At 39.8% G+C, this 17,952-nt stretch overlaps 1 protein-coding gene and 1 pseudogene across 3 annotated transcripts in view; one reads left to right on the top strand and one right to left on the bottom strand.

Moving 5' to 3' along the window:
- Positions 1 to 17,952, bottom strand: part of CDKL5 (cyclin dependent kinase like 5) — a 188,129-nt gene that overhangs the window by 149,284 nt on the left and 20,893 nt on the right. For 2 of the 3 annotated variants that reach the window (XM_059679845.1, XM_059679843.1), the window contains exon 2: positions 5,698 to 5,767. The exons of the other annotated variant lie outside the window; for it this stretch is intronic. The gene's annotated coding sequence lies outside the window, so the exon portion shown is untranslated. The remainder of the gene's footprint in view (positions 1 to 5,697; positions 5,768 to 17,952) is intronic. 3 annotated transcript variants of the gene reach the window in all.
- Positions 7,858 to 9,165, top strand: LOC132223875 (cardiolipin synthase (CMP-forming)-like; annotated as a pseudogene).

Consider the following 17,952-nt stretch of genomic DNA (forward strand, 5'->3'; position numbering starts at 1 on the left):
TATGCCCCCTTTTTACCCATTGACTCCCTCAACCCTGCTCCCTCCACCTCCTCCCCAGGCCTTCAGGCACTACTGCCTATGTTCACGGGTTATGCATATATGCATATAAGTTCTTTGGTTAATCTCTTCCCACCTTCCCCTGAACTATGCCAGTCTGTTGCATGCTTCAATGTCTCTGGATCTATTTTGTTCATCAGTTTATTTGTTCATTAGATTCCACATATGAGTGAGATCATATGATACTTGTCTTTCTCTGACTGCCTTATTTACTAATCATTTTTAATGAGTGCATTTGAGTTCACTTGCAGTAGTTTCTAAAATTTTTCCGAAGTGTTACTGATGATTCACATACATATGACATTAACTGAACACCTATCATATGTAAAGCACTGTGAAAAACAAAAGGTGTGGAGGAGAAAAACTATTTTCATCCCCCAATGCTAAGTACATTTGCAGCTTTTCTTTGCCCACTCCCATAATTCCCAAAATAGTCAATACAACCCTTGTTCATTATAAGTGCCTTTTGCTGGCCCATCTATAGCTTATCATGGTACTGTTGAAATTCCACAATCAAGATGGCACAGACTCCCCCATAAAGATGACCCAGCAGGGGGGTTATCTGTTTTAAGCTGCATTTTCTTTGAGATTGCTCAACATCTGTTGACTCTCTTGATAACAGAAGTCCACAGATTTCTCCAGCTCACAGACATATGCATGACATTGCCAGAGGACAAGCTGTGACAAGATTTGGATCCCTCAGCTGCAATCCACCAAGTTACTAGACAAGTTGGAATTTCCCTCTGTGAAACACTATGGGACACTTGCCCACATTAATACTCATGTCACTTCGTTCCCCACGCAGTTTCCAGAATTCTCCCTGCTGTTCGTCTTTACTGGCACCACATGCCATTACCCAGGAAGCCAATCCCTTTGCAAAGTGGACAGTTCCCTGGGTTACCTCCAGTACAAGGCTTCTAAGAATGATGCTTAAGAAAAAGAAGTACATCAGAGGTGCCTTGTGGCTAAAGACTCCACCACTGCAGATTTCTTTAAACTACTGATAAACATTCATATATAAGTCCTTGGGAGACACATTAAGAGTTCTAACTATCAAAATTAAATTTTAAACATTAAAAATAAAGATTTTCATAAGTTCTGTTTCTATAGCCTTTAGGAACATTTATGATGTCTGAAAAGATAGTATTATCTTTCATGGGGCCTTATGGCTGTTGAGGTACACAGAGCTTTAGGTTTAAATTCAAAAATAACTCAGAAATGAGAATGGAATGCTGTTTTAATTTTCCATATGGGAATAATTTCTGCTTCTGTTGTAGGTGATTAGACAGACATGAGCAGAGCAAGGACGATGGACCAGGTACAGAAGGTCACCAGGATGGAAAGCTGCAGGTGCCTAGCAATGGACAATCAACTGTAGGGTAGGACCTTGCCCCCAGGGTGAATTTCCCTCCCCTAGCATATCACTAGTTATGAGGTTTGTACCCCTTGACCTTTGCTCCCTAGAGATAGCATCTAGATTTCAAATTGTATTTCAGCTCCAGGCACAGATAAGCCACAGCTGACATCAGGATAAGCTGCATGGAATAATGACCCCCAGCCCTGGTGCTGGTCTATCAATCAGTGGAGACCACAACCCTGAATGGGCACACCTGGAAAGCTACTGCATATTCTATTAAGATCTTTCCCTGGGATCGCCCCTAAAATCTATACCCTTAAAATCCTTAGGATGGCCCTACCAGTGGTTGGCAAACTGCAGCTCGAGAACCACATGCGGCTCTTTGGCCCCTTGAGTGTGGCTCTTCCTAAGCCTTAGGAGGACCCTAATTAAGTTAATAACAATGTACCTACCTGTATAGTTTAAGTTTAAAAAATTTGGCTCTCAAAAGAAATTTCAATTGTTGTACTGTTGATATTTGGCTCTGCTGACTAATGAGTTTGCCGACCACTGCCCTAGCCAGTTTGACTCCATGGATAGAGCATCGGCCTGCGGACTGAAGGGTCCCCATGTTTGATTCCGGTCAAGGACACATGCCTGGGTTGTGAACTCAATCCCCAGTGTGGGGCATACAGGAGGCAACCAATCAATGATTCTCTCTCATCACTGATATTTCTATGTCTCTCTCCCCCTCTCGCTTTCTCTCTGAAGTCAATAAAAACATATATTTAGCCAAAACCGGTTTGGCTCAGTGGATAGAGCATCGGCCTGCGGACTGAAAGGTCCCAGGTTCGATTCCGGTCAAGGGCATGTACCTGGGTTGCGGGCACATCCCCAGTAGGAGATGTGCTGGAGGCAGCTGATCGATGTTTCTCTCTCATCGATGTTTCTAACTCTCTATCTCTCTCCCTTCCTCTCTGTAAAAAATCAATAAAATATATTTTAAAAAAACACACATATATTTAAAAAAATTCTTTGGATGGGCCCAGTGTGTGAGCACACCCAGTGCCTTTCCCTTCCCCCACCACCCCACTCCCCACTCCTGGCCCATTACCACTAGCTTCCTCACTCCTAAGCTCGAAGGGCCCTTCCTTTACCTCTAGGACTTGTTTGCTAAGCCCATTTCTTCTAGGAGTTACTTTTTCTAGAAGAGTACTTTACCCAATATATGTTCTCTTACAGTTTGAGTCTTGCTCTGAATTCTTTCCTAACCAGAATCCAAGTACCAAGGTTGCTGAACCCAGGTTTGATCTGACCCCACTGGTCAGACACCTGGTGCCGTTCCTGCCACCTACAACACTTCCAATAATGCTGACTGGGTAATCTTCCACTGTAAACAAGTAGAAAGATGGACAAAAATATGACAACTGGAAATGAAGGGGAAAAAATATTGTTCACAGCCTGTACATACAGAAAATCCAAAATAAACTATCAGAAAAGATGGGTTTATCAAAACTGAGGGATACAAAAGTTAATATCCAAAAATCAATTCTTTTTATATACACCAGCAATAAAGTTAGAGAATAAATTTGAATATCATTTACAATACCATCAAATTCCCAGAAATGAATTTTAAAAAGTGGAAAGCTCAATATAGAAAGCTATAGAAAACAGTATTTTACAAAAATTAAAGGAAACCAAATAAGTGAGGGGGTGTCCTATGTTCCTGAGATTTAAAATTGTAAAGATGTCAATTATATCCAAATTGACCTAGAGACCCAATACAGTCCAAATCAATTCTAACAAGTGTTGCATGGAAATTTATAGGCTGATTCAAAAATGTATACAGAAATGCAAACAACCAAGGAAAACAAGACACACTTGAAGAAGAAAAGACTTTCTCTTCAAATATCAGGACTTATTATAAAGCAATCATTAAGACAGTATATTAGACAAACTGATAAAAGGAAGGAAAGAAGCACAAAAACAGATCATACATGAAATGGATGCTTATACAAAAAAAGTTAGTACTGCAGATCAGAGAGGAAACTTTGACCTTTGCAATAAATGGTGCTAAGTCATTTGAATATACATAAGGGAACAAAATTTAACTTGACCTCTAACTCATACCATACATAAGCATTAATTTCCGGTGGATTATATACCTCAATGTAAATCAAAACAATAAAGCTCCTAAATGATAATGTAGAAGAATATCTCTTTGTGGATACAAGCACCAAAAGGACAGATAAACTGGACTATATTAAAATTAATTTCTATTCATCAAAGAGAGTGACCAGGTAAGCCACAAAGCAGATATTACACATACAGAGATACATTTTTGAACTGGTCAACCTATGGTGATGATAAAAAGCAAACCAACTTTTATTCAATAATTTCATTGATTTTAAATTCTCTATAGAAGATGTATGGTTATTGTCTGAACCTGGGCAGAACACACCCATCACTCACAGCCCTTGATACACCACTAACTTTTGGGGGTTTGCAATATTTTATGTCTTTACCTGATTCGGGTTACATTAAGTGTTGGTTTTGTGACAATCCAATGTGAATGGTTTACTGATGTCTTGTATACCTTCAGTGTTTATCACGTTTCATTATAAAATAGATTTAAAAGGCAATGGGTATGTACACTTCTTGTTTTTCAAAATAATAAATGAAACAAAAGTTGCATATCTTTTATTTTAATTAATTATTATTTTTTAAATCCTCACCCTAGGATATTTTTCCATGGATTTTTAGAGGGAGTGGGAGAGTGAAAGACAGAGAGATATTAATGTGAGAGAAACACATCGATTGGTTGCCTCCTGCACTCACCCTGACCAGGGCCTGGGCAACTGAGATAGGTGCCCTTGACTGTACCCTTGAACCCAGGACTCTTCAGTCTGCAGGCCAACACTCTACCCACTAAGCCAAACCAGCCAGGGCAAGGTTGAATATCTTAAATATGTTAGTATGACACTGTGATATATAATAAGAAATATATATTTGGTCTTTGTTCCAGTTTCTGGGACAGAGCTCCTTAAGCCCTTAGAACAGTGGTTCTCAACCTTGGCTGCACATTAGAATCACCTGGGAATCTTTTTTAAATCCTGATTTTTGGGCCTCATCCTCCAGAAATTCTGTTTCTTTGTTACTAACATTGTGGCCCCACCCCATAACAAAGAAACAGAATTTCCGGAAGATGAGCCCCAGAAATCAGGATTTTAAAAAAGATTCCCAGGTGATTCTAATGTGCAGCCAAGGTTGAGAACCACTGCCTTAGAATTTCCTAAGTGATGAGAGCAACAAAGGTGTCTCTTGTTATGTTAATAAGGTGACTTTAGAAAAGCCCCTAGATAACCTAAAGATGGGGGTAGGTCGCCAGTGGAGCCACTCAAGTGATCAGAGGGTTGGAACTTTCAGGCCTCCCACCCCGCCTCCAGAAGGGGAGAGAGCTTTGTGATAGAGTTCAATCGCTAGTGGTGGATGATTTAATCAATCATGCCTGTGTAATGAAACCTCCATAAAAACCCAAAAGGGTAGAGTTCGGAGAGCTTCAGGGTGGTGAACACACGGAAATTTGGAAAGAATGGCCTGCCTGGAGAGGGCATGGAAGGTCAATGGCCTTTCTCCAGGCCACTATTAAAATTATTTAACCCAAGAGAAATGAAAGCATCTGCCCACAAAACACAAACACTTTTGTATTAGACAAAAACAAGAAACAATCTAAATTATCTGTTAATAAGAGAATGGATAAATTGTGTTTTACCATACAATAAAATGGAAATAAGAAAAAGATTCAGGAAACGTTTGCTCCAATCATTGAAACCCACACTCACTGACAGAGAAATCCATGGGAGTGAACAGTTCATGTAAATATTTCATGTCCAATTATATCTTCCCTGAAAAATTACATGTTATACTGTGAATATCAAATTTGAAAACTTGGAATATTTCAATGTGGTGCATCCCACCAAACCATAGCCTCGTGACATATGGGCTACTGCAGAATCCCACTTGATAAGTGATAAGAACCTAGGTAAAAGTTCTTAAATTTTCAGTGTGATAAAATTTGTTTTAAAAACCTTCTTTTGTTTCTCAAAAAATTAAAAATAGAACTACCATATGATCCAGCAATCACACTTCTGGGTTTATATCTGAAGGAAGCAAAATCTGTATCTCTAAGAGATATGTGCACTCCCATGGTTCACTGCAGCATTATTCACAATAGTCAAAATATAGAAACAACCCAAGTGTCTGTTGATGGATGACTGAATAAAGAAAATGGGAAGGGGCCCTACCAGCTTGGCTCAGTGGATAGAGTCTTCCCATCGATGTTTTCTCTATCTTTCCCTCTTTCTTCCACTCTCCCTAAAAATCAATGGAAAAAATATCCTCAGGTGAGGATTAACAAAAAAGGGGGAAAAAAAGAAAATGGGGAGGGGTATAAAATGGAATACTATTTAGTTATTTTAAAAGAATTCTGCCATTATTCATTCTCCATGAATAAACCTGGAGAGCATCATGCTAAGTGAAATAAACCAGAGAATGACAAATATTGTATGGTATCACTTACATGTGGATCTAAAATTTTATAAGTGAAACTCATACAAACAGTAGTATGCTAGTTACCAAGGGATGGGAGTGGGGAAATGGGGAGATATTCGTCAAAGGGTGTAAAGTTTCAGTTATAAGTTCTGAGGCTCCAATGTACAACATGGTGACTATAGTTAAGAATACTACTATATTGTATACTTGAAATTGGCTAAGAGAGTAAATTTTAAGTGTTCTCACCAAAAAACAAAAAACAAAAAGGTAACTATGTGAGGTGATGAATGTGTTAATTAACTTGATTGTGGTAATCATTCCACAATGTACAAGTGTATCAAATAATCACATTATACACTATAAATATATACAATTTTACTTGTCAATTATACCTCAAGTTGAGAGGAAAAAGGTATGACCTTGCTTAAAAAAGAAACCCTCTTTAAAAAAGGACAGGAGGATACATATTGAATAAAAACAGCTAAGCTACCTTCCCAGATGCAGAGCCTTTGCGCCCCTCCCCCTTTTTTAATATATCTTATTCACTTCAGAGAGGAAGGGAGGGAGGGAGGGAGGGAGGGAGAGGGAGAGAGAGAGAAAGAGAGAGAGAAAGAGAGAGAGAGAGAGAGAGAGAGAGAGAGAGAGAGGGGAAGGAAGGAAGGAAGGAAGGAAGGAAGGAAGGAAGGAAGGAAGGAAGGAAGGAAGGAAGGATGGATGATAAGAGAGAATAATTGATCATCTGCCTCCTGCACGCCCCACACTGGGGATTGAGCCTGTAACCCAGGCATGTGCCCTGACTGGGAATCAAACCCTGACCTCCTGGTTCATAGGTCGATGCTCAAGCACAGAGCCATGCCGGCAGGGCGAGCCTTTGCCCCTTTTATCCAAACTCTTGAACACCCCAGTTTTTTCTAGGTACCTACTACTTACTGTCCCAGGCCTTAGGGTAAAACCAAACAAAAGACAATTTCTCTGACCTCCTTGAAGGAAGAAATATAGCTGATAGTGTTAGACAGACATGATCAGAGCAAGGACGATGGGTCAGGTACAGAAACTCACCAGGGCAAAAAGCCCTGGATGCCTAGCAAAGGGGCAAAACTGGGAAAACAAGAACCTCGCCCCCAGGGTAAACTATCCTCCCCTAGCATATCACTCACTGGTCATTCCGTTTGGACCCCTGATCTTTCATATCAGTGGTCAGATGGTTTAGACCCCCTGACCTTTTCCTTCCTAAAGATAACATCTAGGCCTCACTTATATTTCAGCTTCAGGCCCAGAAAAGCAGCAAAACCAGACAAGTGACAGCATGGCTGCCTTAGGACCAGCTACATTGACTAAAGACCCCCTGCACTGACCAATCAGTGGAGACCACAACCCTGAAAGAGGACACCTGGAAAGCTAATGAATATTCTATTAAGACCCTCCCCTGAGACCTCCCCTAAGATTTACACCTGCAAGAGAAAGATAATTATGCTCAGGACAAAGGACCCAGTGCTTGTTCTCCCTCCAAGGAACATGCCCAGGCCATTCCCTCCCCCTCTCCTCCCACAAGCATGTATGCAACTGGGGGAGCAATGGACAGCGGCAGCTCGTCCTGGGCTAACCCCCTGAACCTGTCTCCAAGACCCCCTTTCCTCTGACTTCTCAGTGCCAAAGCGGCCCAGCCTAGACTTTCTTGTTGCTTTTTCTAAGCCCTTCCTTGTTTTACTGTCCTAAGTACATTTTTACTGCCATCATGGACCCAATACCCTTTGGCTCAGTGTGCTGTGTAGCCCTTCCCTTTGGATATCCCCATCTCCCATCCTCTTTTCCTTAAATAAATTCAATTTTTCTTTATTTACCATCTGAGATGGCTATTTAGCCTACCCACACACCATCGACTTTAACCTTTCAAACAGTAAGGCCAGAGAAGTATGGAAGTGTCCGAGGTCTCCGGAGGTTGTGGGCGCTCGGTGGGGAAGCGGCTCATCGGTGCCCCGGGCTGCTAAGCTCCCACTGCCTGCCTTCCCGCAGCGCGGCCGCAGGGCCATGCTGGCTTCGCGCGTGGCGCGGGGCCGTGGGGTGCCCTGCGCTGGGCCACATGGGCGTGCGGGGCGCGACCGGGCAAGGGGCGCGCCCTCGGGGCCCTGCTGCCGCCCGCACCCATCTGCCTGGGCTGCCTGGCGGAGCGCTGTTGGCTGCGCCCCGGCCGCGCTCGGCCTGGGGCTGCCTGGGGCCGGCCCGCAGGGCCACTGCTCAGGCGCGAGGAAGGCGACCCCGGAGCCCCCAGCCGGAGAGGGCGCTGCCGCGGAGGCCCCGGGCGGCCCGTGGAGCCCAGTGAATGCCACCAGCCTGTATGAAAACCCATGGACAATACCAAATATGTTGTCAATGACGAGAATTGGCTTGGCTCCAGTTTTGGGCTATTTGATCATTGAAGAAGATTTTAATGTGGCACTAGGAGTTTTTGCTTTAGCTGGGCTAACTGATTTGTTGGATGGATTTATTGCTCGAAACTGGGCCAGTCAAAAATCAGCTTTGGGAAGTGCTCTTGATCCACTTGCTGATAAAATACTTATCAGTATCTTATGTTAGCTTGACCTATGCAGATCTTATTCCAGTTCCACTTACTTATATGATAATTTCAAGAGATATAATGTTGATTGTTGCTGTTTTTTATGTCAGATATCGAACTCTTCCAGAACCGCGAACACTTGCTAAGTATTTCAATCCTTGCTATGCTACTGCTAGGTTAAAACCAACCTTCATCAGCAAGGTAAACACAGCAGTCCAGTTAATCTTGGTAGCAGCTTCTTTGGGAGCTCCGGTTTTCAATTATGCTCACGGCTTTTATCTTCCGATACTCTGGTGTTTTACAGCCTTCACCACAGTTGCATCAGCTTACAGTTATTATCGTTACGGTCGGAAGACTGTCCAGGTGATCAATGGCAGATGAAGGTCATCCGCCATCATTAGCAAGGAAGCAATACACATCACTGGCAGCAGGGCCAGTGGGAACGTACAGGAGTCTCCCTGCTCTGAAAAAGGACTTGTCCGATCAAACCACGTCATCAGTATTTAATGTGCATTGAAAATAAGCTTGATCATGGGAATATGCAGAATTTCCAATGTATTTTTAAATACAAATAAAACTATCATTTAGAATTTTTTACCTTAGGTTTCTTGATTAACTTATAAGGAATCAATTCCAATTATTGTCAGTCATTTTTTAATATTTTTTTTTTAAAAAGTAGTGTCCAGAGCATGGAAACTGGAGAATTGCCACTTCTCTTTAATAGAACTTAGATCGCTCACAATGCATTGGGGAATTTCCTAGGTTTAAATATATGTAGCCTACACAAGGCTATACAACTTTAAGTTTAATTTGATCAGTATATTAACAGTTAATGTGGTTAATAGTTGATCATTTAGGCTAATGACAATAAAGGTACCTTAGTTGTAGATGAAGTAAACTTGTAAAGAGATTATAAAGATCAAAAAATAGAAGGTATTGAAGTTCATGTTCAGTAGTCTTCCAACCTCTCAGGTGCCTAATAGTTTATCAGGATAACAAGTAACAGATGTAGTTGGAATAATAAAACATATCCATGAGCCTACACCCTCCAAGAGGCAGTGAATTAATAGCATGCCTTCCCACTGTATTTCTAACATGGCAGTGTTTGTATGATATTGGAATCTGTACTCATATGTATATAATATAAAACTGTATTTTTTAAAGTTTGGGAAATATTCTTTTGTTAAGATGTTAAAAGAATAAAAAAGCTAGAAAACAGTGTAAAAAAAAAAAACAAAAAACAGTAAGGCCAGAAAGCAAATGACTAAATCTTTTCCAACTCTCCAGTTATAACTGTGAACCACATTTTACACCAATGCTTTCCAGCAAAACATTCTGTAATGATGGAAATGTCCTATATCTGCACTGTCCAATACAGTAGCCACTAGTCAAATTATTGGGTATGTGAACTGTGGCTAATACACCGAGGAACTGAATCTTTTAATTTTATCTAATTTTAATTAATTTAACCCTAAATGTAATCAATGTATGCCTGATTAAGTAGCCATGTGGGGCTAGAAGCTACCATATTTGACAGTGCAATTCTATACATACTTCTATCATAATACTTACTATTGATAAATACTATAGTTCCCCAATGATAAGGTTCTACTAGTTATAAGTATCAGCAATTTAATACTCTTGAAGAGGGAATAAAAAACTACATTAAACATACATTGAGTGGCCAGATTATTATGACCACCTGACGTTTGTAGGCAAATTTGCTATAATTTTGCGCTGAAGTTGCTAGAGGGCCAGACCATTATAAACAGGGAAGCAGGTTGTTTACCACGACAGTAGAGATGATTTTTTTCTGAAGATATGGGTAAACAATGCAGTTTAACAGCCTTTGAACGTCAGATGGATACACACACACACACACACGTATATGGCAGGATTAAGCCTCATTTGGATTTTAGAAATGCTAAAACCTGGAGAGAAAATATACTTTAGAATTAAGGAGACCCAGTAGCTATATTTACTAGGCCTCTCCCTTTGGAGGTGAGTAGCCTGTGAAAAAGGACTCTATAATCCACCTGTGCCTATAATAGCAGTCAGCACAGAGAAGGCGCTCAATAAACATTTGCTCAGTAAAATGCCAAACAAGTGTCTCTCTCTCCCACTGGTATTCAAAGAGCAAGAGACTGGATCTGTAATATTTGTATTCCCAGCACTTAAACAGTGCTTACACTACAATATGCAGTCAATATTTTTTTTTAATTTGGCATGAAATGATGAAAGTGGAAACAATGATGTGGCTACAAATGACACTTGTAAGACAGAAGCAACAGAACTTGCTGACCAAAATGTGGAGTTAAAGGGAGAAATCCATCACTGTAAACAGAAAAAGGAAAGTCTGGAAGAGGAACCACTAGGTGTACTGGTTAATAATGGTGGATTTTGTAATAAAAGAAAACACAATAATTTCAAGAGAAACATCAAAAGTGCTTTATTCAAAGTAATGTCCATCGCTAGCTACACATTTTCCCCACATTTCAGGTAATTTGTGGATACTGTCCCAATAGAACTTTTCTTGTTTTGAGGCAAACCATTCAGAGACCCAATTTTCCACTTCTTCGTACGTTTTGAAGTGCTGCTCAGAAAGTATGTGTGCCATCGATCGGAACAAGTGGTAATCTGAAGGAGCAAGGTCTGTTGAATACAGCAGGTGGGTTAATACTTCCCAGGCAAGATCTTTTAACGTGTCTTTAACTGTTTTTGAAGTATGTGATGGTGCATTATCATGAAGCAAAATTACTTTGCCGTGTCTCCTGGCACATTCTGGTCGTTTACAATCAAAGTGTGGTTCAAATTGATTATTTGTTGTTGATAGTGATCAGTATTAACAGTTTCACCTGGTTTTAGAAGCTCATAATACACCACACCTTCCTGATCCCACCAAAGGCAGAGCACTGTCTTCTTTCCGAAGCGATTTGGCCTTGCAGTCCATGTTGATGGTTGACCTGGATCAACCCATGATTTTGTGCATTTGGGATTCTCAAAATAAATCCACTTTTCACTGCCAGTCACAATTCAATGCAAAAAAGACTTTCTTTCGTGCTGCTGAAGCAACATTTTACTGATGACTTTTCAGTTTTCCATTTGTCTTTCATTCAGTTGATGTGGCACCTACTTCCTTCCTTTAAAATCTTTCCCATTGCTTGTAAATGATCGGAAATTGTTTGCTGAGCAACGTTTAATCTTTCTGCAAGTTGTTTTTGAGTTTGACATGCATCTTCATCCAATAATGCTTGTAATTGTTGGTCTTCAAACTTTTTCGGTTGACCTGGACGTTCTTTGTCTTTCACATTGAAATCATCACTTTTAAAGCATTTAAACCAGCGTTCACAAGTATCTTGAGATAGAGCATGTTCACCAGAAGCTTCCTGAAGTATACAATAACTTTTTCTTCAAAATAAAGTAATGAAGTAAAACTTCCCACAAATGCTCTTCTTTTAGCATGAAATTCGACGCTTTTAAGTGTAAAAATATCTATGATGTTAACACCTTCAGCAAATTTGACATATGAAGTTTTGAAGCTTGCTGTCAATACAACAAAATAGCATACATATCAAATCGCATATATATCAACATATGTGACACTCCATCTACAGTACTGAAAAAAAATCCGCATTATTAACTGGTACACCTAGTAAGTTTGGCAAAAGAAGCTAAATTTAAGAGAATGGTATATGACACCTACTACTTACAAACTATATACTAGACATTTTAAGAACTACAAAGATGCAACTTACTCTCAAAGAAGTTATAGTCTAGTACAGTGGTTCTCAACCTTCTGGCCCTTTAAATACAGTTCCTCATGTTGTGACCCAACCATAAAATTATTTTCGTTGCTACTTCATAACTGTAATGTTGCTACTGTTATGAATTGTAATGTAAATATCTGATATGCAGGATGGTCTTAGGTGACCCCTGTGAAAGGGTCGTTCGACCGCCAAAGGGGTCGCGACCCACAGGTTGAGAACCACTGGTCTAGTAGAAGTATGTAGGCTAAGGTTAGGGTTAGGTTAGCATTACCACAAGGGCAAAAAAAGGAAAAAGCCAAAGGCAGACTGTTAAAACAAAAATTTCGCAGGAGGAAAAGGCTAGAAATGGAAGTAGGAAGACTGGGAGTATGTGACAGAAAAGAAGCGATCCAGACTATAAAATGCCACAAAGCAGTAATTACGTGCCAGAGAGCCCTAACTGTTGTTACCATTCACAATCCAATTCAGGTCCTATGTATTGTCAAAACCGCACAGATTCCTACAGGCTCTAATTAATCTCATCTCCCCATATATTCCCATTGTACTATTAGAATACAGATCCACAGACAAGAACCATGTATTATTAAACTCAATATTTGTAAATATAATACAGTATCTTGGACATATGGAATATAACATACTTGAGTATAAGTGTACTGAAGTACTTTCTGGTCTGAATCTATAGATAATAATGGCTTATTTCCTTATGGCACACCAATGAAAACTATTATATTAGCAAGATTGGGTTGTTTCATCAGTTTGAGTGGCTAGAACTCTTTCATTCAATTTCTTGGGTACCAACTATGGATCAGACACTGCATACAAAAGTTCCTCAGAGAAAGAACTCACGGAAGAGGTGAACACATGAATTAACTACATGTGAGAAATGTGAAAAAAGGTCTATGCAAGGTATTTTACATGTCCAAAAGATGTAGAAACCACCTATGTCTGGGAGAAGGGGGAAACTCTACTTGGGGAAAAGGCTTCACAATGATCTTATTTGAACAGAGTGATTTTCTCCAAGCACTCAATAATTCATTTATCTCTGTTTTATTGTAAAAAGGCATGTTATTCATGGCAAATGGACTTTTTGAAAAGTATAAAATGCATTTACAAAAGTCCATTTGCACTGTGCACTCAAGCCATATTGGCCCTCTAGCATGTCTTTTAACAGGCCAACTCCCCATTACCTCTGTAAAACAGACCAGCTGATGAAATGTTTTTGGCTAACAGGGAACCAGTTCAACCTAACACTTCTGCTCCCTTCAACTGAGTTGCACACTTAGCATCCTAAAGTTAGTTGCAATTCTTCCCAAAAACCATTTGCCAACTCCTTTTGTAACAGACATCATATGGTTTTCAACTAAACAGTATGTGAACTAATTAAAAGAAAGTTGCAGTTTCTGTGAAAATTAGGTAGGATGCTTTGGCAAGATTTGATGAAGGTCATGAGTCACTTTAAAAATGTGGCTATCAATTACATATGGGTTAGATAACATTAAAAGACAGGAGAACACTGTAAAAATCTACAATTCTGCACTAGATGGTTTCATACGTTGTCTATATTATTGTTCCACTTTCAAGAAGTCAAAACTGGACCTACTGGACAGATAAGATGGATTATGAGTATGCTTCATAAAGAAAGATGACACTGAACTTCAGCCAGCTCATCCATACTCAGAAAAAACGTCCTTGGCCCTACATCAAAAGACTGACAAATAAACATGCTTTACAGCAAAATGTTTGTTATGTGTGCATTCTTATGAATTACTTACAGCTTTACCAATTTTTAAAATTAAGTTTCCAATTATTGACTTCAATCCATCAAATAAGCGGGCTCCCACCAGAAGCATCCTGCTAATGCTTTTCCCTTCAAATCTCTGCACAAAGGCCACCTCCTTCAGAAAGCCCCAAGAGTGCTAACTGCCTCTTCAAAAAACTCTCAACTGGCGCTAGACTGCTGCTATTGGGTTTAATCTCAAACCACTTTTAAAGAACAAATTCATTATGAAGAACCAAAATTTTATTAATATTTTCTTCTTTTGATCTTGATGCACTAAAAGTAAAAAAAAAAATGACCTCAATAAATTACTGCAGAGATTTTACAAAGACAGCATAAGAGAAATAGTAGTTGTCCAAAACAATCTGTGAAAATCCAAGGTAAACAATTTAAGGAAATATAGTATTTGTCTTGGTGAAGGAGAAATAAGTAGGAAATAAATCAACATATTTGAAAATAAACTAAAGAAGAAAGAAAACATAAATATGAACCAATTATTTTTAAAAATTCAGACATCACAGACAAATGCTAGACTGGTTCTAACAAGGAAATTACATTTGCAATTTGATTTTAACATTAATGATACATCAACTAATTACCCACTGCCACATTTTATTATGTATAAAGAATCATTCATGAAACCAAGAAGTAAGTACACATGATAGTTTTTATTCATAAAGTAATGTTAAGTTAATTAAACAAGGAGGCCATTAGACTAAGGTAGCTCTAATGCCCAAAGGCAAACCAAAACTAGGCCTTAAGCTATAGCCAATCAAATAATTTCCTTTATTTGCTAACACACTTTCTCTATGTCTTTCCCCTGGCTCCTATCAACAAAGTGCTCCTAATCACTTCCAGTTTGGTGCTGACCAATTCAAAATGATTTTTTCCTCAAACCCTCAAAAATTTTAATATAGCTCGGTTTATCTTCCAACAGTGACTTACAATTCAACTGTGAAGACTGGCATTAATACATTAAAACTTTGTGCCCAGCCCTAAATGGTTTGGCTCAGTGGATAGTGTCGGCCTGTGGACTGAAGGGTCCCAGGTTCAATTCCAGTCAAGGGCATGTACATTGGTTATGGGCACATCTCTAGTAGAGGGTGTGCAGGAGGCAGCTGATCAATGTTTCTCTCTCATCGATGTTTCTAACTTTCTATCCCTTTCCCTTCCTCTCCGTAAAAAAAATCAATAAAAAACATACTTTTTTAAAAACTTTGTGCCCAGAGGATTAGGACAATATAAGTGTTCAATCAACGTTTACTGGTTTCATTAAGAGTCAGACGTTTCAAGATTGTAGTTAATACATCAAGACAACAGGCAAGATGAGCCAGTCTAGAAAAATGGGTGGGGTTACAGTTAAGTTGTGTGAGCAAAAAAGAAGAGGGTATATTTCAGCAAAATTTGTTTAAAAACACTTGGGGATTATTATAAACTAGAGGTCCATTGCATGAAGAGATTCGTGCAATAGGCCTTCCTTCCCCTGGCTGCCAGCACCGGTTTTCCTCCGGCACTGGTTTTCCTCCGGCACCCAGGACCCAGGCCTTTGCTCCGGCCACAGCGGAGAAGCCAAGCCTGGAGGCTTCTCTGCTCCGACTGCAGCAGAGAAGCCAAGCCTCTTCAGTCTTCAGTCGTCTTCAGTCTTCACTCCATGCCTGCATATGCAAATTAACCACCATCTTTGTTGGGTTAATTTGCATACTCATCCTGATTGGCTGGTGGGCGTAGCGGAGTGACACCAATTTGAATGTTTCTCTTTTATTAGTGTAGATAACAATAATGATATTATATAATCTGCAAAGTGCTTTCATGTTTACTATTTAACTAGAAACTGCAACAACCCAGTGAATTAATTCACAACCCAGAGAATCATCCACTTGAAATAGAAAAAAAGATATCTGGTCAGAATTGCACATTCTAAGAGAGAAGAAACCTGGGTATGGTTAGACTCAATAGGTTTTTTAATGCAAAATGAAGAAATTTGAATTTCAGCCTGTAAACTTGGGAATTTATTGCAAGTTTTGTTACAGATTTTTTTTTTTTACAGTGACCTAATAATGGGGGGGGGGGGAATACTTGACTTACAATACTGGTTAACAAAATTCAAGGTAAATGCAATATTCATCATTCATTCATTCCACAAATATTTACTGAGTAAGCAAGTCTCTTTGTCAGTTAGTATAGCAGATGTTACCAATACAATAGTGAACAAAACAGACCAGATCCTGACTCCATGGAGGTTAAACTCATGAGAGATGCAAAAAATTCCAGTAGAACAAAATATTTCAAATAAAAAATCTGGTGACATACCAGATATTCAAATGTAATAAAATAATAACAGCTAAAACATAAATAGCACTTTGTACTAAGCAACTGGTCTAGCTGCTTTTTTTATAGTAATTTATTTCATCCTCACAAAAACCTTTTACTGTCCTTTACTACCAATGAGGAGACAAAGAGAGAAGTTAGTTACATAGCCAGTAAAGTGGCAGAACTGGAGTTCAAACCCAGGCAATCAGGCTCCAGAAACCCCATACTTCGTCACCATGCTGTATCTTTAACAGATAAGGCACATGGCTTAAGATAGTGCTTTTGGCACACTTCCATGATGCTAAGTATTTTTATACACATTATCACATCTCATCCTAACACTTCAATAAGATTAAAAAAAAACAGTGCCTGAGTCATTAAATACCTTGTCACTGGTCACACAGCTAGGAAGTGTCAAGGCCAGAATCAAACAAAACGGTTTTTTCAACCTCCAAAGGCCTAGTTTTACCTATAACAGTATTTTACAAGACAACAGTTATTTGTAAACCTCACTGAATGCATCCCAAGTAGAAAAGGGAACTGGGAAAACCAAAAGTGTGATGAAGAGATCTATTTAGAAAATTTTTGAAAATAAGTGAATTTAGCAAGTTTAAGACAAAATGGATTGCTCCATGTGCAGAGTGCACTAGATTCATGGATGTCCCACCACCAATGCTATATGGGAGTCTTACTATTTTTAGTAACAACCCTTACTTCACTATGACACCAACCCACTACAAAAAGCTAAACACAGAACTCTGAGATGTTAATCACTTATTCCATTAAAGTTTGTATATCTGCTAGTTCATCCATTAAAATGTTTTCCCCTCAAATCTCCAGAGCCTAATTATAATTGCTAATTTGTTCCTACTTTACTAGAGATTAATTGAAAAATCTGACTATTAACAGTAGAGTCATCCTTAAGAGTGCAACAAATTGGGCCATTTACCCTGGCCCCAAACTTGGGAAGCCCCTTGCAGCTGTTACAGGAACCACAAAGGTATTCAAAAAAAGCAGCTCCAGCCCTAAATGGTTTGGCTCAGTGGATAGAGCATCAGCCTGTGGACTGAAGGGTCCCAGGTTCGATTCCAGTCAAGGGTATGTACCTTGGTTGCAGGCACATCCCCAGTAGGGGTTGTGTAGGAGGCAGCTGATTAATGTTTCCAACTCTCTATCCCTCCCCCTTCCTCTCTGTAAAAAATCAATAAAATATATATGAAAAGAAAAAGAAAAAGCAGCTCCAAGGCAAAAAATTTAATTGGCAAATACAATCAGTATCAGCACAAAAATCTTCCTTTTTCATTATTAACTAGAGGCCCAGTGCACAAAAATTTGTGCACTCAGGAGGGTCCCTCAGCCTGTCCTGTGCCCTCTCCCAGTCTGGGACCTCTCGGGGGATGACCACCTGCTGGCTTAGGCCCGCTCCCCAGGGGATTGGTCCTAAGCTGGCAGTCAGACATTCCTCTGGCAGCCCAGGAGCCCTCGGGGGATGTCCACTTGCCAGCGGGGAGCAGGCCTAGCTGCAGTCGGACATTCTTAGCACTGCTGAGGAGGCGGGAGAGGCTCCCACCACCACCGCTGTACTGGCAGCCATCAG

Source organism: Myotis daubentonii, chromosome X, assembly GCF_963259705.1.
Source record: "Myotis daubentonii chromosome X, mMyoDau2.1, whole genome shotgun sequence".
Lineage (NCBI taxonomy): Eukaryota > Metazoa > Chordata > Mammalia > Chiroptera > Vespertilionidae > Myotis > Myotis daubentonii.